The sequence below is a fragment of the Bos mutus genome, chromosome 2, assembly GCF_027580195.1.
Source record: "Bos mutus isolate GX-2022 chromosome 2, NWIPB_WYAK_1.1, whole genome shotgun sequence".
NCBI classification, from domain to species: Eukaryota; Metazoa; Chordata; class Mammalia; order Artiodactyla; family Bovidae; genus Bos; species Bos mutus.
The window spans coordinates 6,350,728-6,375,178 of record NC_091618.1 but is presented as its reverse complement, the minus strand read 5'-3'; the positions used below and the strand labels follow the sequence as shown (position 1 = coordinate 6,375,178).

At 45.1% G+C, this 24,451-nt stretch overlaps 1 protein-coding gene across 1 annotated transcript in view; it reads left to right on the top strand.

Annotated features, from left to right (window-relative positions):
• Window positions 1–24,451, top strand: part of LUZP1 (leucine zipper protein 1) — a 96,213-nt gene that overhangs the window by 52,854 nt on the left and 18,908 nt on the right. Inside the window, 2 exon segments of the mRNA XM_070382851.1 lie at window positions 10,112–10,316; window positions 12,584–12,687. The gene's annotated coding sequence lies outside the window, so the exon portion shown is untranslated.

Below are 24,451 nucleotides of genomic sequence, written 5' to 3'. Positions count from 1 at the left end.
CGCATGTTAGGTGTGCAGAGCACTGTCACACGCACTGTTGCGTGTGATACTGCCACTCTTGTAGGCATGGCAGATTGTTGTTTCTGTCTTAACAAATGAGGAAACTTTGAGTGAAGTTTTTCTGAGTAAGAAAATTAGAATAATTCTCTACAAGAGTCCAGAACTAATAAATTGGAGAAATACTAGGACCTAGGATCCCATCACCCTCTGTACATCCCAGTGTGTGTATATGAGTGTTTTGTTTGTTTTTAATACTGAAGACATTGGCTTGAGACTTGTTGGCAGGCATGACTTACTAAAAGAGCATGATACAGAGACACAGCCTCAACTGCAAGAAGGAGCTTGGAGGGGGTCATGGGAGACCCTGGCAGGGAGCCTGACCCGTTTCTTCTCACTCAGGGGTCCTCCCTGCCCTTTTAGATGCTGCTTGGTTCCACCTCTGGCCCCACCCACCCACCTTTTTTAGTACTACTTTAAAACTCTTTAGGTTGGAACTGGGCAAGTAAGTTTCTCAAGCTGCTTCTCCTTTTCTTGGTGCGCATAGACAGAGGAAAAGAGAAACTAAATGAACTTGGGCAGGGGATGTAAGGTTTAATCAGAATGGTAATGAGAAGAAAATTGAATTAACATTTGTAGCATGTATTTCGGAGAAGGCGAAGGTACCCCACTCCAGTACTCTTGCCTGGAAAATCCCGTGGATGGAGGAGCTTGGTAGGCTGCAGTCCATGGGGTTGCTAAGAGTCGGATACAACTGAGCATCTTCACTTTCATGCATTGGAGAAGGAAATGGCAACCCACTCCACTGTTCTTGCCTGGAGAATCCCAGGGACGGTGGGGGGCCTCATGGGCTGCCATCGATGGGGTCACACAGAGTCGGATACGACTAAAGTGACTTAGCAGCATGTATTTGATGCTAGGCCTGTGTGCTTAGGCACTTATATAACCCTTACAACAAACACATGAGATTTTCTGGAGTCTGTCCCTCTGCCCTCTATACTCCAAATAAGCACTCTGGTCCAAACACCTAGACTCTGACCCTACCAACTGCAATAGCCTTTCCTTAAGTCTCCCTGCTACCGGCTGTCCCCATTCACCAAATAATAGTGAATTAAATTTCTAAAAATTTAATCAGATCAAGACTCTAATCTCTAATGGCTTTCCCTTTCATGAAGTTTGGATATTATCATTTCTGTATCCACCTGAAAACAACTGAGATCGTGAGATTTAGCCTCTGACCTGATAGGAGACTGAATTATAGTGGGAACCCAGATTCCCAGCTCCTAAGACTAAGTGTGCTCTTCCCATTATAGTGTGTTGCCTGGGGAGCAGGCAGGGTGGAGAGGGAGTGTGGAAGAAAGACAAAGGTAAGTGCTCTCGGGGCTGTAGAATGGAAACAGACTTCTTGTTGGGGTAGAAATAATGACCCCCAGTTGTGCCTTGAAGTTAAAATGGCAGCAGAAAACCTTTTAAACGCAGGCCTTTCGTAAGAAAGCCCAGTACTCTGTTCCTGACGGCACTTAGTGAAAGAGTATAGAAGCGCAGATGCGGTGCACACGTAAACGGAAACTCATGGGGACTGGGCGTTTAGGAGCCGGTCCCGAGGTCATTTAGGCGGCGTCCTGATTGGCCGTGAGGGCGTCAGACTTCTGGGTGACTGGCAGCGTGTGCATGCGGCGGTGCTGCTTGGATGAGTAACACAAGAAACAAAGCAACTCTTCAAACAGAAACAGAACAACTCTTCTTCCTCAGCCCCACATTCTCTGTAATCCATCATCTTTGCTTTCAAATAGCCGAACTTTTCAAAAAAAGTTGTCTATACTCACGGCCTGTCTCTACTCACTCAGCTCCAGTCTGGCTTCTGTGCTTATCATTTCAGTGCAACACCTCTTACTAAGGTCACTGATGTTCTCCATGAAGCTGAATTCAACACTTTCCGTCTTTAATTTTCTCAGTGAAGATGACACTGTTGACCACCTGGTTTTTCCGGAAACAAACCCTCTCTTCTCTTGGCTCCAGTGACATACTGTCTTCCTTGTTGTTTTTGCAGGCTCATCCTCCATTCCTCAGCTATTAAATGCTCTGCTCTCCCAGGCCCTCCTCTCTCCTTGTAGTGGACACTCTCCCTGGGCGATATCATCTGCCCCATTGACTTTAGTCGCCACACCTCTCACACATGACTCATAAACGCATGTCTCCAGCCTAGATCACTTCCCTGTGCTGAAGACTCATCTATTTATTGTCAGTCAGTCTCTGTTCTAGACCTTGGGGATACTGTGAAGGGCAAACAGAAGGCGGTGGTAGGGGTGGGGAGGAAGAGACAAGCAATAAACAAATAGACAAAGTGTCAGACAGGGTTGAGTGTTAAGGTGAGCATAACTAGGGTGATAGGTTAGAGGGTGAGAGCTACTTTAAATCGGCTGGTCAAGTCTTCACAGAGGTGGTGAAATTTAAGCTGACTCTTCAGTGACTAAAAGGAGCCAGCTTACAAAGGGAAGGGAACAGTGCAGAGGCCCTAAGACAAGAATGAACAATTTGTGTGCAAGGAACAGGAAGTGAGGGGGAACCTGGTGGGAGATGAGGTCTGAGAGGAAGGGGCCAGATCATGTAGGGTCTTGTAGGCCATGATGAGGACTTTGGATTATACTAAGTGAAAGGGAAAGCCATTAGAGATTAGAGTCTTGATCTGATTAAATTTTTAGAAATTTAATTCACTATTATTTGGTGAATGGGGACAGCCGGTAGCAGGGAGACTTAAGGAAAGGCTATTGCAGTTGGTAGGGTCAGAGTCTAGGTGTTTGGACCAGAGTGCTTATTTGGAGTATAGAGGGCAGAGGGACAGACTCCAGAAAATCTCAGAGTTGATGGGACTTGGTGGTGGATTTGCATGTGGCACGTGAGGGAAAGAAGAATCCAGGATGATTCCAGGTGTTTGGCCTGGACAGTTGGGTGGATGGTGTGGCTGTGAACTGAGATGGGGAAAGAGGAATGGCGCTGGGGAGGGAAGAGTGGACAGTGAAGACCAACAAGAGTATAAGAAGCTTTTCACAAAAATGGCACCGAAGGTGAAGAAGGGAGCCCCTGCCCCTTCCAAAGCCAAAGCAAAGGCTATTAAGGCCAAGAAAGCAGTGTTAAAAGGCATCTACAACCACAAAAATAGAAGATCCAGACGTTGCCCGCTTTCCAGTGGCCCAAAACACTGCAGCTAAGGAGGCAGCCCAGATATTCTTGGAAGAGCTGCCCCTTGGAGGAACAGACTTGACCACTCACTATGCCACCATCAAATCCCCACCCCCACCCCCCCGGCCCCCAAATGAGCCATGAAGAAGACAGAAGACAGCAACACACTGGTGTTCACTGTGGATGTCGGGACCAACAAGTGCCAAACTCAACAGGCTGTGAGAAGCTCTAGAACACTGATGTGGCTAAGGTCAACACCCTGATCAGGCCTGATGGAGAGAAGCCATTTGTTTGATTGGCTTCTGACTATGGTGCTTTGGCTATTGCCAGCAAAATTGGGATCATCTAAACTGAGCTGGCTAATTCCACATATAAAAGTTTTCATTAAATTTAAAAAATACATGAGACTGTGGATTTGATGTTGATTAGATGTCTGGGTAGAGATGTCAGGTAACTTGTTGGATATGCTACTGGAGTTTGGGGCGGGGGTCGGTCACTGCTGAGGAAAGCTTTTGCAGCCATTGGGCTTCAAAAGTGCTGGGACTGAATGAGGTTACCCAAAGAAATGAGGTTACAGATAAAGAGGCCCAGGATTGACCCTTGTTGAGTAGAGGAGGAGCCAACAAAAATGAATTAACAGTGAGCCAGTGGAGTAGGAAGAAGCTCAGGAAAAGTATGATATCCTGGAATTAAGGAAGAAAGTGTTTTGATGGAGAAAGAGTGGTTATTTGTGTTAATGCTGTTTAGAGGTCAAAGAGATGGTCTAGAATTCGGCAACATTGAGGCCTTTGACCCTTATGAACAGTCTGGTGTGCTGAGGATAGAAGACTGGAGTGAACTGAGAGGAGGAAAGAGGAGGAACAGAGAATGTAGACAACCTTTCAAGAGAAGAGACATTGGAGCTGGAGTGGCGGAGGAAGTGAGCTCGAGAGAGAGTTTATTCTTTTTTTTTTTGGTCTTGTTTTTTAAGATCAGAAATTCTAGAATCTTGCTTCTCAAATGTGGTCTCGGACTTGGAAGTGTGAAAGTAAAAGTGCTAGTCGCTTGGTTGTGTCGGACTCTTTGCGACCCCGTGGACTGCCAGGCTCCTCTGTCCGTGGGATTCTCCAGGGAAGAATACTGGGAGTAGGTTGCTATGTCCTTCTTCAGGGGATCTTCCCAACCCAGGGATCAAACGCAGGTCTCCTGCATTGCAGGCGGACTCTACCATCTGAGCCTCCAGGGAAGCCCATATGTGGTAGTACTGTGTATGATCTGTACATAGCTCATTTGACACATGACTCGCTATTTGAGTTCACCAGTACCCTTACTGGCCTACCATTGGAGAAGTCCACTGATCATGTGCTTGGATGTCACAGCAGTGTCACATTGCCACACGAATGTCTACATACTTCCTCTCAATTGCTGTACCTATACTGGTACAGAAATAGTCAAATGGTTATTCCAGTAGTCATGTATGGATGTGAGAGTTGGACCATAACAAAGGCTGAGTGCCAGAGAATCAGTGCTTTTCAACTGTGGTGTTGGAGACTCCCTTGGACTGCAAGATCAAAGTTGTCAGTCCTAAAGGAAATCAATCCTGAATAAATATTAGAGGGACTGATGTTGAAGCTGAAGCTCCAGTACTTTGGCCACCTGATGCAAAGAGCTGACTCATTGGAAAAGACCCTGATGCTGGGAAAGATTGAAGGCAGAAGGAGAAGGGGACGATAGAGGACAGGATGGTTGGATGGCATCACCAACTCAGTGGACATGGGTTTGAGCAAGTTCTGGGAGATGGTGACGCTTGGTGTGCTGCAGTCATGGGGTTGCAAAGAGGTGGGCGTGACTGAATGACTGAACAGTGACATCATCCTGCTAACAGTTCGTGAGCCAGTGCCAAGTTTGTGGATCCGACTTCAAGTAGCTAATTTCTTGAGCTTGTTTGTATGCTGGTGGACGTGAATCTTTAAAGAGAGAAAACGATGTAAGAGGGAGTGGGGATAACTGTATATGAAGCTAAGAGGAAACTAGAGCCATAGTAGGTATGAAAGGTTGTACTTTATATACCAGTGGAGACTTCATTATCACAGTAGGAGAAGCAGAATGCTGGTGTGTGGTTAGATCTGAAGTTAGGAAAATCATGGTCTGACTGTTGCTTCTTGGTTTTGATACTGTTTCAGATTTGACTGGGGAGCCACCTTGATATCAGCCTGTATTTAACAAAAGTTCCATTTCAGCAAGGATACATGCATATCAGATAAAGAACATAGTGAACTGGATACTACTGAATGTTTCCTCTTGGTGACAGGGTTATTAGCTGCTGGGGGCTGGAGGTTTATTGGGAGGGAAAAAAGATGTGAATCATCTTGGGGAGTAGAAAAGTGAACCTACTAAGGGAAATGTAGCAGGATTGCTGGCAGCTTTGAGAGAAAATTGTTGGAAATTTGTGGTGATCAGTTTAAAATCTTATCAGTCAATATGGTTATATTTTCTCTAGAGATACAAGTTAGGTTATAATTTAGATGCTTTGGTGTTGGCCTGGAGAGGTTGTTAGTTTGGTTTAACAAGGGCTGAAGTTTTACTGGTTGAATATGAAGAAGGAATGCATAGGACCAACCGTGAGGGAAGTGAGGGCACAACGGGGAGGGGTGTAATTCCGTTACGTTACTTAACCTTATATCAAGTCGTATCTGTTTAGTACTGATAATTGTCTGTTTCACAGAGTTGCTGTGAGGATTAAGTTCGTTCATATAAATGGCCGCAAGCAGGGCCTGGAGCATCGGGTGCGCTGGGGCATCCGTGATGTGCCCTGTTACTGCTGCTTCTGGACCACAGGACCCGCCTCCTTTCTGATCTCTTGGCACCATCTTCACCTCCTTCCATCTGTTGTTCATACTGAAGTCAAAGTGATCTTCTTGAAATGTGTACACATTTCAAAAGTTATCTCTTTTTAACACTTAGATGACTTAAGCTGTTTGGATAAAGATGCAAACCCATAATTTGGGCTCCAGGGGCTACATGGTAGGACTCTCTCCAAATGTCTCCACCTCATTGCGTCTCTTGTAGTTAATGTTTCTCCCTTCTTTGGTTACATAGATTTACTTTAGTTCCGCTAGCTCACTGTGCTCCCTCTTCTACTTGGAACGTTCTCACCCTGGTTGGAGCTTTTGTAGACCTAGGCCAGCGGGTCACTTTCTATTAATGGTATTTCATGTATTTTGTATTTTATATGATTCTTTAGTCCCTCCCACATGGTCTAGCAGTTAGGATTCTTGGTTTTTACCTAGGTGACCAGGGTTTGACTCCCAGTGTGGGAAGGAAGAACTTTCTGGGCTTCCCAGGTGGCGCTAGCGGTAAAGAATCTGCCTGTCATGACAGGAGTCATAAGAGACGCGAGTTTGATCCCTGGGTTGGGAAGATCTTCTGGAGGAGGGCATGGAAACCCATTCCAGTGTTCTTGTCTGAAGAATCCCATGGACAGAGGAGCCTGGTGAGCTACAGTCCATGGGTTGCAAAGTCCAGTCAGAACTTAGAAAAGTATCGTATTAAACAGTAAATGCCTTGAAGACAATCTGTTTCTACTCACTGTTTTATTCCCAGTGCTTGCCCTAGAGCCTAATGCATTATCAGTCAATATTTGAATGAATGAATGAATGAATGAACAAAGTACCCATCAACCTCATGAAGGTTTGTGACATTTGGACTGTGGATCAGGACTGACTTTTCTTTGGGTGAGATCCGAGAGCTGATTGCTTAGAGAGTTATAAAGGAGAGGAGAAAGCGTATTTTGGGACAGAAATAGCTAGGTGAGACTCCACTTATCAGTTACCACTTATTAGCTCCATGACTTCGAACCTTTAATTTTGTCTCATTTATAAAATAAGCATGATGGTATTTTCCTGATAGGGTTCCTGTGAGGATTAAATTAGGTGACAGAAGCATTGGGTTCCTTGCTTCTTAGGTTGGTTTCTGTGACTTGCTGTTTAACTACATTCACCGTTGATGTTGTTTAGTTGCTCAGTCACGTCCAACTCTTTGTGACCCCATGGACTGTAGTCCGTCAGGCTCCTTCAGTCCATGGGGTTTCTCAGGCAAAAATACTGGTGTGGGTTGCCATTTCCTTCTCCAGGGGATCTTCCCGACCCAAGGATCAAACCTGCATCTCCTGCATTGGCAGGCAGGTTCTTTACCACTGAGCCACCAGGGAAGCCCATTTGCCATTACTTGTTACAGTCCTTATGGCTCCTTGATACCCTAATGATAGACTTCTAGAGGTTAAAGGCAGCCAGCATGTTCTTCTGAAGCAGCCAACTTTGTTAAAGCAGGTGACTAACCAACAATTTCAGGCATGTGGTTCGGTTGCTAAACCCCACAAACATGGGCTAATTGCAAGGAGGCCTAGTCTCAATTATAACCTACTAGTTAGGAAAGGAAGCAGAAGAGCCAGGTGGCATCCTCGAGGGCCTGCATTTAAACAGAAATGCTAATCGCAAGCTAGTCTTACCAGTTGTTTGTTAGTAATAAGTTCTTAAGAGCCTAAGCCCTTTCTTTTCAATTCCAGCCTGTATTTTTGACCCTTTGTTGGGCAAAGCTTCTTTAGTGAAGTGAAGAAAAGCCCTGTAGCTCAGAGGTGGGATGACTAGATACCAGTCCTGTCTCTGTTTCCTAAAAGGTCTCCTAAAAGGGTCACACGGCTCTCAGTCTGTTTGCTCATCTGTCATATGGAGGATAAGAGAGTATCTTCTTCTCATCTTAAGAGTTTCAGGAGTAATAAGTTATCCTGGGAGGAGCAGAAAAGGAAAGACATTATTCGAGCAGACATTATCCTCCATCAGAGATAAGTGTTGAAATCTCTGTTATTAACACAGTTTAAGAATTAATCACAGCACTTGAGAACAGAGCACTTGCACTGGACTCTGTTGCCTGCGGGTAGGTGGCCCAGGTAGGAGGGCAGGGCTTACGGAAACTGACAAGTCTTGCAGCTGAACTGCAACATGATGACCTCAGTGGGGTTCTGGCACGAGGCTGGCTGTCGCCAAGTTGCTCTCTTCAGCTCCCAACCGACCGCCGTTTGATTGGTCCCACCCCATCCTGCTAGGAGCCTGTTTCCTAGGTTGGATTTTTGTTGAAGAGACCACACAGGGCAGAGAAAGGTTAAAATCCCTCCTGACTTTTTTCACTAATAATCCTGAGAATGCCACCTCAGCAGTTATAGGGGAAAACATGACTATCTCCTGGCTTCTCAGTACAGACAGTGGAGCATTAGATTTGAATCTTAGGACTTTGAACAGTATGGTTGTCTCAGGTTTACATTTTTTTCTCCTGCCTTCTCATTTTCCACCTTTATACTTTCTTTTTTGCTTATGTTTGAAAGGCCACAGGAGGTTAATTAGTTGACGGGGGTAACCTGGTCCAAAAGAATTGCAGGTAATGGTTTCTCTGTGATCCTTAGTCATTCTGGTTCTCTCTGATAACCTGTTTTTCTGATAACAGAAAGTAATCACCGCATACACTTAGGTGAAAGGCCTGAGAGTGAATTTTCTAGAGATTGTGGATGACCCATTTATTTCAGTTTGAATAATTTCTGTTGATCTACAAGTTTCATCGAGTCTTTTCTGTGTAATCTCCATTCTCTTCTTAAGCCCACTCATTCAGAGAACTTTAAAATTTCAGATCCTGCATTTCTATTCTAAAATTTCCTTCCCCCCTCCCTGTCCCCCCCACCACACCACCACCCCTCCCCCGCCACCACCAATTTCTCTGCTTTTAATAGCTGTTACAATAGCTGCTTTAATGTCCTTGTTTGATAATCCCAGCATCTGGGTCATCTTAGTGTTGCCTCTGTGGATTTGTTGTTGTTTCCTAACTCTTGCAGATGGTTTACTTCTTTCAGTTCTTCGTGTAATTCGGGCTTGTGTCCTTGGCATGGATGCGTGTGAATGCTATGTTATAGAGACTGTCCCATTGCTGTGTTTGTTTCAGCACAGGCGCCTTGGGCAGACTTCAGTTGCACGTTCCGTCTCACGTGCGGCGGGTGGCTGTGCACGGCTCAGTCCGGTCCTTTTGTCCTTAGCGGACGTCCTTGGATTCTGCCCTGTGCAGCTGTGGTTCAGGGTCAGCTGGAGTCCGGGCAGAGCATCAAGCAGAACCTGGGCTCTCCATGTCTGGCTGTCTTCTTCTTGGTGTCTGTGGCTGCCCTGGTCTCCCTGTCCTCCGGTTCCCATGAACAGAAAGCCTTGGGTTTGATTTTTAATTGGAACTTCAGCTGGACAGCCCTCAAGTCAAAGCTCCAAAAGTGGGGAATTCATGCCCTGCCAGTCCTTATTAAAGTGTTTTGGGACAGAGGTGATACACATTTAAGAGAGTTTTGTTGTTGCGTGAAATGACTCATGTATTATAGGTCAGCAGCATTTCAGGTGGTGGTGCTTCTCCTGGCCCTTCAGTCCCTTCAGGCTTCTGATGCTGGCTGTACTGTGACAGCGGAAATAGTGCTGTAGGTCCGCACATTACAGCACCAGCTACATCTTCATGCAGAAGCACAGGGCGAGTGGCCCACAGGCCGTCTCTTCACCCTGGTTTTGCCGCAGAAGGAGCAGTGTGCTTGGTGTGCTGGCTGGTTGCAACTTCACCATTCTCCTGACGGAGTTATTAATACTATAATGCGTCCTGTGTTTACCCACAATTCTGACCTTGATGCCTTTAGTCATGTCACCGCAACCTAGGTCTGAGCCCAAAGAGTAAGAGAACTTTACGTTCAGCAATCAAGTGAGGATGGACTGATGGTTTCCTTTCTGTGGCTTGTTAGTTATCTCAGGTGGACTCAATGTGTTCACTTCAGCCAGCTTTGCTGCCTTGGGCCAGTTTCTTCTCCTTTGCTGACTCCTTTTCTTCTCTGGGAGATGAGGCAGTTGGACTCCCTGATCTATAAGGGTCCTTTTATCTCTTTTCCTAGACAGATAGCACATACACGCAGAACCACCACCATTAGCACCAACAGTAACAGCACAAAGCACCAGAAGAAATGCCTTGGGGAAGTGGCCTGGCAAGATCTGTCAGGGCGGAAAGGCTCTGAAGAGGCAGCGCTGAAGAGTTGGAGGATGTTTACAGTTATCCTTTGTTTCTGGGGACAGAGGACCAGTACACCGAGGATGGAAGAAGTAAGTGACATTCAGGAGCAAAGGAAAGAAATCATTTGCCCTTAGAAATAAGGAGAGAGTCTGTGTCAATGGAAAACAAATGAGGATCATCTGGAGTTCCTGTTTGCTTGCTTTTTGGCAGGGTATTCCATCCTGTTTTGAAGAGACGGGCTCCTAGGCTTTATTAATACGCCAGCAGGTTTGGCTGGAGGTGGGGGCAGCGGCTTCAGTAGAGGCGCTGCTGCCACTGTTAGGGCTGCAGAGACCATGGTGGTGACAGACCAGATTTATGTGGCCATTTCTTGGAGTTTAAAATGTTTATGTAGGAAAGGTTCTAGGCTATACAAAGGAAGGGATGTGTATGTGTGTAAAAAGGGTGGAGGGGGCAGGACAGAAGGTCTGTGGGCCAGTCCTGCTGTTTGAATAGCAACCACACTTAATCTGCTTAGATTGATTCTTTTTTTGAAGCCCGCCCACCCAAGCCATCCTTCAGGTGCTGCCCTTAATACAGGTCCTTTTTCTTCTTCTTTTCTAGCTGTGTTCATTGCTTATCAATAATTCTCTCTTAGGTCTTATTGGCTTGAGACTTCAAGCCTTCATCTTTTTAAAGGCCATTTGGGAAAAGCTATCATTTTATTACTTCTCCATCTTTATTCTAGCCTTTCTCCCCAGGAGGATGGAGGTACAGGCAGATTCTGTATATTTGAATGTGTTATGGGGTTGGTAATAGAGGTATGGAAATTGGATTAAAGGGGACCTAGCAACAGAAGAAGGCAATGGCACCCCACTCCAGTACTTTTGCCTAGAAAATCCCATGGACGGAGGAGCCTGGTAGGCTGCAATCCACGGGGTCGCTAGAGTCGGGCACGACTGAGCGACTTCACTTTTCTTTTCACTTTCATGCATTGGAGAAGGAAATGGCAACCCACTCCAGTGTTCTTGCCTGGAGAATCCCAGGGACGGGAAGCCTGGTGGGCTGCCGTCTAAGGGGTCGCACAGAGTTGGACACAACTAAAGCGACGCAGCAGCAGCAGCAGCAACCTTGCAGGGAGGTCACAGGGTGGTCTGTGGGGGTATGCAAGGGAGGGGTGGGCAGCTGTGATGAAAGGAGGTGCCATGGGTGCAGGACCACGTACGAAAACCTCTAAGCTTGCCACTAGCTTAGAAGCCATCTTTCCATTCTTTCTTAAGACCGGGATAGACAGATGTTTAACCCAGATCTTCCACCTTCATTTACTCTTCTCCAGAGTTGGGGTAAGATTCAGTGGGTTAGGAGGCTTTTCAACTCTCTTGTAGAAGGTTTGTTACAAAACTGGGGGTAAAGTTTGCAGGCAGAGAGGCTCTATTTTTTAAATTTTGTTTTATTTTCTATTTGGCTGCTCTGGGTCTTGGCTGCTGCACGGACTTTCTCTAGTTGTGAGTAGGGGCAGCTCGCTAGTTTTGGTGCCCAGCCTTCTCCTTGCAGTGGCTTCTCTTTGTGGAGCGTGGGCCCTAGGACACATGGGCTTCAGTAGCTCAGTGGGCGGGCTCAGTAGTTGCTGCGCATGGGCTTACTGGCCCCGAGGCACGTAGGATCAAGCCCATGTCCCCCGCATTGGCAGGCCGATTCTTAACCACTGGGCCACCAGGAAAGTTCAAGAGGCTCTCTTTTTGTTCTGATTGATATTGGCTGGTTCAGGGCTGTTTTGAGAACCAAGTCTAGAAGGTACTCCAGTGAGAGTCAGCATGGTGACATGACTTTTGTAATTGGACAGTCTTGGATTTAAAGTCTCTGTCACTCACAACTAAGATGTTGGACAAGTCACTTGTCTTGTTGAAATTTAGATTCTTTGTCTATAAGGGAGTAACATTATTGTGGTATTGTCTGGTGTAAAACGTAAAACATATTGTCCAGGGTGTGGTGGATACTCCACAGATGTTTGGGTTTTTTTCCTTGCCCATATTCCAGAACATCTGATTTTTAGTGGAATCCCAGCTTCAGCCCTAAGCAGTTATGTGACTCACTCTTTCCAAGTTTAGTTTCCTTCCTTAAAATGAGGGCATTGAACTAGATTTCTGAGATCCCTTCTGGATGTAAGCTGTCATATGAATGTTTAGACCATTGGGGAATGTATAGGTTTGTTAATTTCAGGAATGACAGTGTAGTCTTGGGACCATGCCATCCGATAGGAAAGGGGAAGTTTCCAGAGCCAGATGCCCCCTCTTCCCTGAGGAGGGAGACAGGCTCAGCCCAGTCTTGTGCAATTCACATTTTACCTCTCTCTGCCTTCTATTTATATTCTCTCCAGGTCAAGAGGCAGCTGCCATTGCAGTATAGTGCGTGACCGTGTCCACGACAGCAAGCATCGGGAGCAGGCAGAAGCATTGACAGGAAACTTCAGTCCCCTAAATGGTAAGTGTGCCACAGTGTGCTCAGCCACACTGGGGCGAGGATGGTAAGTGTGACACAGTGTGCGCAGCCACGCGGGGCGAGGGAGTAGTTTCTGTAGTCTCTACAGTTTTTCCACCATTGCGAGAGAGGGGGAGGTATTTATTGATGATCCCTTCTGAACCAGGTACTGTGCTAAGCACCTCACATGTTTTCTCACTCAGTCTACCAGCCAGTCTACCATTTACTGAACACTTACTATATGAGAGACATTATATCCCTTAATATTTACACCAAAGTGTGAGGTAAGTGTTGTTATTGTCACCACAAACAAATGAGCTTTGAGAGGTTTAAGTAACTTCTCTAAGTTCATACAAGTGGCCGATGGCAGAACTAGATTTTAAACCTGGTTATTTTCATTTCACTAAGTTTCTCTTCTGAGCACGTCACTTTTTGGTTGAGGGAGTGACTGCCAGCTAGTTCCTTCCTAGCCCTTTCTGGATTCTGTGTGCCAGTGTTTTATTAGTGGTGTTGAATAAGGAAGTGGAGGGTACTGACGAAACAGAAGACGCTTGAGCAGAGTGGCCAGAGGACCTCATGGTCTTGGTCCCTATGGTAGCTGTGGACTCATTAGAGTAGGGTTCTCTGGAAGGTGGGGCAATGGGGCAACCAGAGGGTGAGTCTGGGAAATGGGTTCTACGCATAGGAGTGGCTGGACATAGGAAAGGAATCTTTCGTGAGACTTCTCAGTCTCACGGGAGCTCCTGGAAGCAGGCACAGTTATGGACAGGACAGGCTCTTCTTGAGAGAGTGGGAAACTTGAAGACAAATTCTTGATCTGTTAATTGGTTCAGGATTCTTGTTCTGTTCCTTCCCCTGGAGCGTTTTTCCTACCTCAGGGAACTGGGTAGGTAATGAAATTCATTTTTGGTTGGGTGGAGTGGCAGTCAGTACTCATTTGTTCATTGATCTTTCTGAGGGTGCTTTAGTCTCTCTTTATTGGAGCACCCTTTTTTTTTTTTAATATACTTGGTGAATTTGGGAGGGGGGAGTAATCATTTTCATCAATAAAATTTATTACATGTACCTCTCATACATACTTTGCCATATACTGCACTTATGTCCTGAGGGTACCACTTACCGCATGCCTAGAGCTAAGTATTCAGCATTGAACAAAACAGAAAAAAATTCTTGTTCTCAGGGAATATACTCTAACGGGTCAAAACATTAAAAAAGTGAATAGTTAGATACAGTAAATAAGTAACACCTACATGTGATAGGTGCGCAGAAGAACAAGAGCGGGCTAAGGTGGCAGTTGGAACTGATGAGGAGCGGAGAGACTGTTACTTTCTGTCAGGTCATCTGGAAAGGTCTCTGATGAGGTGATACTTTAAGCCAAGATCTGAAAGAAGTGAGAAACACACCCAAGGAATTACATGGGAGAAGAGCATTCCAGGCGGAGGGAAGAGCAGATGGAGAAGCCCTGAGACACAAGCGTGAGTGTGCCTGTCGCAGGACCAGCGGGGCTGGAGAGGAGTATGGGAGAGCGTGTAGGGACCGGACAGAGCAGAGCTGGCTGCAGCCCACCCCGGGCCCGAGAGCTGGGGAAGGGCCTTTGCACTCAGGGCATTTTATTCTGAGATAGGAGCCACTGAGGAGTGGACAGCAGAAGAGAGACATGACTGGACTTGTTTGTTTTTTGTTTTTCTTTTTAATAAATGCTTATCTATTTGGCTGTGCCAGGTCTTAGTTGTAGCACTCAGGGTCTTTTTTGATTGTGAATGTAGGATCTTCAGTGGCGGCATGTGAGCTCTAGTTCCTGCATCAAACCTGGGCCCTCTGCATTGGGAGCACGGAATCTTAGCCACTGGACAACCATGGAAGTCCTGACTTAGGTTTTAAAAGGCTTACTCTGTTTCCCGCTGGGGAATAGACTGTGGAGGATGGGGGGAAATGGGCAATGGCAGAAGCAAGGAGACAGGTAGGAAGCTTCTGCCTCTGTCAGTTGTCAGGACAGGGATGAGGGTGGCAGTGCTGCGTGGCCAGAAAGGAATGGATTCTGGATGTCGTTTGAAGGCAGAGTCAAGTTCTGACTGTCGCTGTAGATATGTTTGATTTATCTGGAGTTAACCCTTAGGTCACATGGGCTTGAGAGTATCATTAGAAACTTGACAGTGATCCCTGGTAGAATTCTAAAACAGATTAAGCAAAGGATAAGAGCAGAGAGAGGACCCTGCAAGTCACTAACTCATACGAACTGATAATTTTTTTTTTCCTTTAGGTTTTGCCATGATTTTGTGTAAATTGTAAAATCAGCACAAGTTTTTTATTGAAGTATTAGGGGGGTGGGAAATCACACCATCCAGGGATAATTAACCATATATCCAGCACTTTGATGTATATCAGGGCAGTTCATTTTTTGAAAAGGCTCCTAGGCTGGACTGGGGGTTCAGAAATGTGCTAAAAACGTAATGTGTCTAAAGTGCTGAAATTAGGTATTTAACATTTTCTCATGTGACCCCAAGACAGAATTTGGGGCCAGCTTGCATGTAGGTGATGTGCAAGTACTGGTTAATAGATTGATGTTTATTTAGAGGGGTTGTTTTTAATGGTGTTCTGGAGGGCTTTTCTTGGTTATATTTTATTTAACAATTTGAAAATCAATTTGGATGAAGATACAGAAAAGATGTACTTGTTAGATAAACAGTGAATGCTTATAAATTGGAAGGTGTAGAAAATATTTAGACAGTTGAAACTATTGATCGAAACTGACTTTCAGGTTGAAATTTTAAAAAAAAAAGGTAAATAATGTAACTGTAAGATGGATCAGGTCAACCAGAAATATTAAATGGAAAACTCCAGAAATAAACGGAGGCTTTCCTGATGGCTCAGCAGGTAAAGAATCTGCCTGCAGTGCAGGAGACGCCAGAGAAGCAGGGTTGATCCCTGGGTCAGGAAGATCCTCTGAAGGAGGTAATGGCAACCCATTCTGGTATTCTTGCCTGAAAAATTCCATGGACAGAGTGCCTGGTGGGCTATAGTCCAAAGGGTCACAAAGAGTTGGACACTGCACAGAAATAAAGAATTTATAACTTTGAGTTGCCTGCTGTTCTGAGTAATGTGAATGAATCCTTGACCCAGCCTTTATCCAGTTGACTCTTGAACAGTGCAGGCTTGAGCTGTATGGGTCCATTTTTATGTGGATGCTTTTCTATAGTAAATACTGCAGTACAGCATGGGCTGCAGTTGGTTGAATCCATAGACCCAGAACCCAGGATGCAGAGGAGCTGAATATATGGAGGGCCAACTGTAAGTTACACACAGATTTTTGAGTGCTTAGAAGGTCGTTGCCCCTAACCCGTGTTGTTCCAGGGTCAAGTGTATAGCAAAGACATAGTACATATAGGGTTTGGTGCTGGGTGTGGTTTCAGGCGTCCACCAGGGGTCTTGAAACATATCACTTGTGCATAAGAGGGGAATTTTCTATCTACAGGTTTGAGGGCTGTGTACTTTTGTTGGAGGAGGGGCTGTCTGAACAGACTTCAGAAAACTGCAGTGAGAGATTACCAACTATCAGAATGGGGCAGGGGAGGCTTGGAAGAAAGAGGCAGAGGGAAAGGGGAGAATTCTACATGTGCTCCTCAAACATTACCACTCTAGCCTCTGCGCTTGCTGTGAGATTGCAGGGGCTTCTGTGCTGCGCCAGCGATGCCAGTTCACCTGCCCTGCTGCTCCCCTGCGCCTGGCATGGCAGTACTGCCGAGTCACTCAAAGTCCCCAAGTGCATCATTGTTTTACTCGCCTGCCCTCCCTCCCTTCCTCTCTGTAAATGATTGCTTTATACCTTTTTTGTACCGCTGTTCAAACTGCTACAAAGACAGCAGTAAAAAAGAGGTCCACCCCCCAAAAAACCCCAAACCATGTTCCTGACCTCGTAGATCATACGGTCTAGTAAAGAGACAGTAAGCAAATACACAAAGAATTAAGTGGTAAAATGTACTGAGAAGAAACAGGTAGAGTATCTTGCCATAGAGCTGTCTGAAGATGAAATGAGTTGCCTTGGGAGGAAATGAGTATCCTTCCTGTCATTAGAATTGTTTGAATAGGAGCTGAATGACTACTCGCTAGATAATTTCTTCATTGAGTGGGAGGTTGGATCAGATGATCTCTAAATACTATCCAACCCGGAAAATGTCTATATGCTAGTTGGGCTACCAACCCCAAGGTTTGCATGTCTAAAATATGCATATCTAAATCTAAAATCCAAAAATGCCTGTCTAAAATGAATTTATGATTCTGGGAAAAATAATTAAGTTTAGTAATTAAATAGAAACACTCAAGAAGTGATGGCGAGATGTGGATAGCCGAAGGTTTTAAGACGGGCAACTAGGAATTGTCAGGAGGAAGCTGCTTTAAAATAGTTCTCCCATTTTCCTTTAGATCAGGGACTTGCAAACTGGTCCACAGGCCCACTGCCTGTTTTTGTAGATAAAGTTTAGTTGAAACACAGATTCATCATTTGCTTATGTACTGTGTATGGCTGCTTCACACTGCGATGGCAGTTGAGTAGTTGGACAGAGACCTTAGGGCTTACAAAGCCTAAAATACTTGTTGTCAAGCTAAGTCATATACTTATATGGATACCATCAAACTTGAAAGAAAAAATTTGCAGATCCTCTACTTTAAATGACTGTTGGGAACAGGAAGTGAATCATGGCAGCTGTGTTGGGGGAAAGGGCAGGCCAAGTTTGACTATGTACTATTTCAGACCTTCCTGGCCCACCAGGACAGGAAAAAGAGCCAGCTTCCAGAATGCTGGATAGAGCCCCTTGGAACTAGGTTCAAAACCTTTGGCAGAAAGGGGCTCATGAGAGACAGTTGGTGGGGCATCTTGCTAGTATGAGTTGGAGCTGAGGGAGACACCGGTGGGGAGGGGGAAGTTGGCATTAAAGAATGGTCTCCCTGTCCTGTTCCTCACTTTCCCATGATTTCTGAGGCTTAATATACATAATTTCCTTCCCAGACCCACACCCTTGGGCACAATTAATTGCTTCTTCTAAGCTCCCAGCACACTTATCAGGTGGTGAAATGTATTAAGTGGAAAAAAAAAAAACAAACAGGAAAAGAGAACAAGGATCCAGAAGAGTGGGTGCTGTGTTTTGTGAGATGGTCAGGGAGGCCTCTTTATTCTTGTTTTATAGTTAGGTCTAGTTTTCTGATTCCTTAAAGGCAGGGGTTGAGTTTTAACCATCTCTCTCTAGCACTTGGCTAGATGGTGGGTTCATCATGGATGTTCCATAGATGTCTCCAAAATAAATGAATTTTAACTGGAGACACATACTTGATGGGGAATGCAGTAGGACTGGAAGCAAAGGCATCTGTCTCTTCCCTTTGTGGATGGTCCTGGAAGAGTAAAGCATCTCTTTCTCTGGCTGTTTGTAGGGCTGAAAGGTCAGAGATAAGTGACACTAACCCCATTTTCAGTCCATTTCCTTGTTTTCCCAGGGTGGAGGGCTGATGTTAGTGAGTTGCTCTTTTTAGGAGGATTCTTCCTAGTGAAATTTCAGCAATATGTGAACCGTGAACTTCCTGATGTTCAAGCTGGTTTTAGAAAAGGCAGAGGAACCAGAGATCAAATTGCCAACATCCGCTGGATCGTCGAAAAAGCAAGAGTTCCAGAAAAACATCTATTTCTGCTTTATTGACTATGCCAAAGCCTTTGACTGTGTGGATAACAATAAACTGTGGACAATTCTGAAAGAGATGGGAATACCAGAACACCTGATCTGCCTCTTGAGAAATTTGTATCAGGTCAGGAAGCAACAGTTAGAACTGGACATGGAACAACAGACTGGTTCCAAATAGGAAAAGGAGTTCGTCAAGGCTGTATATTGTCACCCTGTTTATTTAACTTATATGCAGAGTACATCATGAGAAACGCTGGACTGGAAGAAGCACAAGCTGGAATCAAGATTGCCGGGAGAAATATCAGTAACCTCAGATATGCAGATGACACCACCCTTATGGCAGAAAGTGAAGAGGAACTAAAAAGCCTCTTGATGAAAGTGAAAGTGAAGAGTGAAAAAGCTGGCTTAAAGCTCAACGTTCAGAAAACTAAGATCATGGCATCTGGTCCCATCACTTCATTGGAAATAGATGGGGAAACAGTGGAAACAGTGTCAGACTGTATTTTTCTGGGCTCCAAAAACACTACAGATGGTGACTGCAGCCATGAAATTAAAAGATGCTTACTCCTTGGAAGGAAAGTTATGACCAACCTAGATAGCATATTCAAAAGCAGAGACATTACTTTGCCAGCAAAGGTTCGTCTAGTCAAGGCTATGGTTTTTCCAGTTGTCATGTATGGATGTGAGAGTTGGACTGTGAAGAAGGCTGAGTGCCGAAGAATTGATGCTTTTGAACTGTGGTGTTGGAGAAGACTCTTGAGAGTCCCTTGGAATGCAAGGAGATCCAACCAGTCCATTCTGAAGGAGATCAGCCCTGGGATTTCTTTGGAAGGAATGATGCTGAAGCTGAAACTCCAGTACTTTGGCCACCTCATGTGAAGAGTTGACTCATTGGAAAAGACTCTGATGCTGGGAGGGATTGGGGGCAGGAGGAGAAGGGGATGACAGAGGATGAGATGGCTGGATGGCATCACTGACTTGATGGACGTGAGTCTGGGTGAACTCCAGGAGTTGGTGATGGACAGAGAGGCCTAGAATGCTGCGATTCATGGGGTCGCAAAGATTTGGACATGACTGAGTGACTGATCTGATCTGATCTGATGCATAGGACTTTCCCAAAGAGCTTTTGCTGACCTTAACTTTTGCTGTGAGGTAGGTGGGGTTGATAAGGCATGGAGAAGAAAAATGAGTCTGCCAAAGAGGGTAGCATTCTAAAAGGAATGTGGTCTTTGGAACTTGGGTTCACCATCTAGCTGTCCTGCTTACTAGCTGTGTGACCTTGGGCAGGTTTGAGGGTCCCTATTCCAAAAGGTTACTGCGTAAGCTGAGTGGTTAATGTTAGCTGCTGGGCTTTGTCCAACTCTTTGCAACCCCATAGACTGTAGCGGGCCAGGCTCTTCTGTCCACGGTATTCTTCAGGCAAGAATACTGGAGTGGGTTGCCATTCCCTTCTCCAGGGGATCTTCCAGACCCAGGGATTGACCCGGGGTCTCCAGCCCTGCACGCAGATTCTTTACCATCTGAGCCACAAGTAATAGTAATAGCTACTATTTGTTGTACTTGTGTGGGAGGCATTCTGCTAAGTGCTAAGTGCATTCCATGCCAGGGGATTACCATATTGTCTTTGGATGGATGAAAAAACATCAGAGAACTAATTTATTCAAGTAGATAGATTAGGGATTCCTAGAGAAAGCCTGTATGCTGCTGCTGCTGCTAAGTCACTTCAGTCATGTCTGACTCTCTGCGACCCCATTGACGGCAGCCCACCAGGCTCTGCCGTCCCTGGGATTCTCCAGGCGAGAACACTGGAGTGGGCTGCCATTTCCTTCTCCAGTGCATGAAAGTGAAAAGTGAAAGTGAAGTCACTCAGTCATGTCTGAGTCTTAGTGACCCATATAGTAACTACTTAATATATAGTTGTGCTCAGTTTGAGACTGTCCTGTATTTGTTCCCTTTGTACCTGTTACTGATCTGTATATAATCAGAACTCCTCACTTTGTAAAAATGCTGAAGAATTTGTAGGGAAGTGATTTAACCCAGTGCGAAGAGTTCTGGGTAGAGTCAGGAGACTAAAGTCCTTGATTTTGCTAAGTTGCTGGAGAGATCTCGAGTCTCAGTTCTTTCATTTTTAAAATTAGAGGATTAGGCCAAACAAGCAGTTTTATTTTAAATAAAAGCGGTAGAACTCTTTCGTTACAGTCATGTGGGGGAAGCCCAATATGTTAGGACCTTCCCTGATAGCTCAGTTGGTAAAGAGGAGTCTTACCAACTCCTACCATTGCGGGAGTCCTGCGATGCAGGAGACCCTGGTTTGATTCCTGGGTCTGGAAGATCTGCTGGGGAAGGGATAGGCTACCCACTCCAGTATTCTTGGGCTTCCCTGGTGGCTCAGCTGGTAAAGAATCTGCCTGCAATGTGGAAGACCTGGGTTCAATCCCTGGGTTGGGAAGATCCCCTGGAGAAGGAAAAGGCTATCCATTCCAGTATTCTGGCCTGGAGAATTGCATGGACTGTGTAGTCTATGGGGTTTCGAAGAGCCGGGCACAACTGAGCGACTTTCACTTTCACTTTCAATATGTTAAGAAACTAAAATCAGTTTCTTTGGTTGACAAGAGAGAGGGGCCCTGACAGCCTGCTCAGACCTTTGCCCCTCTCTTTTCCCTGAGGTGGACCCCAGGATGGGAGTTGCCGAGTCCAGTTTGAAAGTCAATGGACTGAATGATATTTTAGCTGAATTTTGGCTCTGAAATCACTTTCTAAGGAGAGGAAGAAGATCCAAAGTATTTTTTGCTTCAACTTTCTCCAGTAGTGAGAGTCTGTGTGAATGGTGTGGTGTTCTGGTATTTATGTCCTATTTCCATGGCATAGACCTGAAAGCCAGATGGGTCATTGCCCAGCAGGGAGGAGTACTGTGCAGGTGGCTTGGGGCTTGGGAGGAGACCTTCCAGAGGATCACCACAGGACCTGATATCTGTGCTGGCTGCGTCTGTTCTTGTCGGTTGTTTTCTGCATTGTAATTCACGAGTAACTGACTCCTTGACATCATTTATTATTATTATTTTCTGTTAATGGTTATTGCCAAAGGACTGATCAGCTATTTAATAATTAGGGGGCACATTCAGCCATTCATTCATCAAATTTTAAGCATTAATTATGTGCTAGGCTTCTTGCTGGGTGCTGAGAATACAGTGATGAATAAGGAACAAGTTGGAGAGATAAGATGAGTAAATAAAACCTGAATGCATTGTGGTGAGTGCTGTGGTGGGACCAGCACAGCAGACTAAAGTGCATGAAAGTGGTGCCCGATCTCGTTCAGGGTTTCAGGAAGGACATGCTCCAGGAGGAGGTGCCTACGGTGGGATTTGAAGCAAATAAGAAGGAATGATTACCAACCTAGTGAAGGCCTAGAGGTGAGATAGAGTGCACGGTTTGTGGAACTTGGAGAATGCAGAGCCTATGTGGAGTTTGAAGATGAGGCTGAAGCGATAGGCAAGGTGGATTGTGAAGGACCTCACATGCCATTTGGAGAAGGAAATGGCAACCCACTTCAGTATTCTTGCCTGGAGAATTCCATGGACAGGAGCCTGGCAGGCTGCAGCCCACGGGGTCACAAAGAGTTGGACACAACTGAGCGATTCACTCACATGCCATGCTGGGGAGTTTGGGTTTGGGCTTTGCCCTGAGAGCAATAAGGCTGTTTAAAAGGACTTTGAGTAGTGGTGTGTGATAATTTTCTGTTGATGTTTGCTGTATAATCAGTGCCTGCTGCAGTCCATGGGGTCGCAAAGAGTTGGACACGACTGAGTGAACAACAGCCACAGCGGTGTGTGCTCAGCTGTGTAGTTGTGTCTGACTCTTTGCCGCCCCATGGACTGTAACCCACCAGGTTCCTCTGTCCTTGGGATTTTCCAGGCAAGAACACTGGAGCAGGTTGCCATTTCTGTTTCAGAGAATCTTCCCAACCCTGAGATCGAACCCACAACTCTTGGGTCACCTTCATTGGCAGGCAGATTCTTTACCACTAGTGCCACCTGGGAAGCCCGACATATTCCATGGGTTTAGTTTCTTCATTCTTTGATTCATATCAGAGTCTTGAACAAAACATGTAGGTGGAATTAACACTAAATCCAAATGAATTTTAAAAATCAGTTATTCCTGGACTCTACTAATTCAGAATTCTAATTTATAGATGGGACTGTACTTAAGTTTAACATTTCCCTCTTCTGAGAAAGGGATTTGTTTATGAAAAATGTAGTATAAATTAGTATAAATAAGACATATTGAGGAGAATGTTTCAGTTTGGGATAAGCTGAACAGTTCCTCTCATGAAGTTCCTGTCTTTAAAGTATACAATTTAATGGCTGTCTATCATATTTATGAGGATAAGTTGTTTTAAAGCATTTTGTTGAAGCATCATATATCATTTGTCCTCCAATAACTGCTATGCCAATATAGATCCTTTGTATCTATTCACTTAAAAGTGATTTATGGCCCATACTTAGTTCAGTCCCCTGTCCCTCCACCCTTCGTATAAAATTGGTAGTTAAAAAATTCATAAAGCAATTATCTTTCAATTAAAAAATAAATTTTTAAAAATTGTAATTTTCTTTTTTTTTTTTTTTTACTGTCGTTTAGTCTCTAAGTTGTGTTCAGCTCTTTTTCACTCCGTGGACTGCAGCATGCCAGGCTCCTGTTCTCCACTGTCTCCCAGAGCTTGCTCAAATTCATGTCCATTGAGTTGGTGATGCTATCCAACTATCTCAGCCTCTGCTGCCTCCCTTCTCTTTTTGTCTTCAGTCTTTCCCAGCATCAGGGTCAGTTCTTCGCATCAGGTGGCCAAAGTATTGGAGCTTCAGCATCAGTCCTTCCCATGAATATTCAGGATTGATTTCCTTTAGGATTGACTGGTTTGATCTCCTTGCAGTCCAAGGGACTCTCAAGAGTCTTCTCCAACACCACAGTTCAAAAGCATCAATTCTTCGGTGCTCAGCCTTCTTTATGGTCCAACTCTCACATCCATACATGACCACTGGAGAAACCATAGCTTTGACTACGCAGACCTTTGTCAGCAAAGTGATGTCTCTGCTTTTTAATACACTGTCTGGGTTTGTTAAAGCTTTCCTTCAAAGGAGCAAGCATCTTTTAATTTCATGGCTGCAGTCACCGTCTGCAGTAATTTTGGAGCCCAAGAAAATAAAGTCTGTCACTGCTTTTACTTTGTCCTCTTCTGTCTGCCCTGAAGTTACAGAACTGGATGCCATGATCTTAGTGTTTTTAATGTTGAGTTTCAAGCCAGCTTTTTTACTCTCTTGTTTTACCCTTATTAAGAGGCTTTGTGTGTGTTTTTTTTTTAACTGCTGTTGTTTAGTCTCTTAAAGTCATGTCTGAGTCTTTGAGACTTCAGGGATTGTAGCCTGCCAGGCTTCTCTATCCATGGGATTTCCCAGTCTAGAATACTGAAGTGGCCCAAAGATAATTTATAAGGTCCTGTAAGGTGGTCAGCCCTGCCTGCTTCCTGTTCATTCACAGTCTGCCACTCTTCCCATGTACATGTGGGATTTCTTCCCTCTCTTCTTCCACAGCAGTTTTAAAAAATAAAATACTGGAGTGGATTGTCATTTCCTTCTCTAGATCTTCCTGACCCAAGGATCGAACCTGCATCTCCTGCATTGGCAAGTGGCTTCTTTCTGCTGAGCCACCAGGGAAGTATGAAAACAACGTGTGTGTGTGTTTACATTAATGTACTTGGTTGTGCTCGGCTTTGGTTGCAGCATGTGGGATCTCCCATCTTCGTTGCTGTATGGGAGCTCTTTTGTTGTGGTACGTGGGGTCTAGTTCCCCGATCAGGGATTGAACCTGGGCCTCCTGCACTGGAGCTTGGAATCTCAGCCACTGGACCACTAGAGAGGTCCCAAAACAAGTGCTTTTGTATGTGGAAATGTTGATGGGAATAAGGAAAGAGGTTTCTTTCTTATAAAAGTACCACTGAAGGGGTGTTTTACTCTCCATTCTTGAGAATGAGGAAGCCTGTAAGCTTGGGGAAAGGAGAAGGGGAGACTGAAAGAACCAAAAGTGAGAAGACAAAGATAATATACAGGGGA